Genomic DNA, 1,163 nt, shown 5'->3' with positions numbered 1-1,163 from the left:
CCCCGGTTCAACTCCTGGGTCGGGAAGATCCGCTGGAGAAGGGAAAAGCTACCCACTCCAGTATTCTTGGGCTTCCCTTGTGGCTCAGCTGGTAAAGAATTCGCCTGCATTGCCGAAGACCTGGGTTCAATCCCTGGGTTGGGACGATCCCCTGGAGAAGGGAAAAGCTACCCATTCCAGTATTCTAGCCTGGAGAATTCCAAGAACTAGGAAAAAGTTACCCACTCCAGTATTCTGGCCTGGAGAATTCCATGGACTGTATAGTCCATGGGGTTGCAAAGAGTCGGACACGTCTGAGCGACTTTGCCGTCCTCGTTAGAATAGTGGTGATGATCCCCGCCTGTCATGCAGGAGACCAGGGGTTAGATTCCCCGACAGTGAGGCAACACGTCCTTGTGCTTGCTTTGGCAGCACATACACGACTTCCCTGGTGGCTCAGATGGTAAAACGTCTGCCTACAATGCGGGAGGCCTGGGTTCAATGCCTGGGTTGGGAAGATCTCCTGGAGAAGGAAACGGCAACCCACTCCAGTATTCTTGCCTGGAAAATCTGATGGACGGAGGAGCCTGGCAGGCTACAGTCCATGGGGTCGCAAAGAGTCGGACACAACTGAGCGACTTCACTTTCACACTAAAATTGGAATGATACAGAGAAGATTAGCATGGCCCCTGCACAAGGATGACACGCAGATCTGTGAAATAGTCCGTAGTTTTGGTGCTTCCCTCATAGCTCAGTTGGTAAAGAATCCACCTGCAAGGCAGGAGACCCCGGTACAACTCCTTGGTCCTGACGATCCGCTGGAGAAGGGATAGACTGCCCACTTCAGTGTTGATAGAAGTGGTTGAATTTAAGGTATTTGTAAAGTAAAATTAACAGAACTTGATGAATTGAACATGGACTGGAGGTTCAAAAAAGGATTCTTATATTTCTTCAATTGGCTATATAGTGAAGCCATCTTGAAAAGGTAAGGAATGAAAGACAAAAGGAGTGGGAATTTGAAGATGACTAGTACAGTTTTGGACATGTTGCTTTGGGATTATGTTTAGAAATATCAAGCTGAACAGAAATCTTGACTACAGATACAAATTTAAGAATCAAAGGCAAAAAAAAAAAAAAAAAAAAAAAAAAAGAATTAAAGGCAGATAACTGAAGCCTGGGTAGGG

At 46.5% G+C, this 1,163-nt stretch overlaps 1 non-coding gene across 1 annotated transcript; it reads left to right on the top strand.

Moving 5' to 3' along the window:
- The first annotated feature begins 611 nt into the window (after nucleotides 1-611).
- Nucleotides 612-713, top strand: LOC129632649 (U6 spliceosomal RNA). Its single transcript, XR_008704637.1, has one exon. It is a non-coding gene; the product is annotated as a U6 spliceosomal RNA (small nuclear RNA).
- The last annotated feature ends 450 nt before the right edge of the window (nucleotides 714-1,163 follow it).

This window comes from Bubalus kerabau, chromosome 17 (genome assembly GCF_029407905.1).
Source record: "Bubalus kerabau isolate K-KA32 ecotype Philippines breed swamp buffalo chromosome 17, PCC_UOA_SB_1v2, whole genome shotgun sequence".
NCBI lineage: Eukaryota > Metazoa > Chordata > Mammalia > Artiodactyla > Bovidae > Bubalus > Bubalus kerabau.
This window is presented reverse-complemented; position numbering and strand designations above follow the sequence as displayed.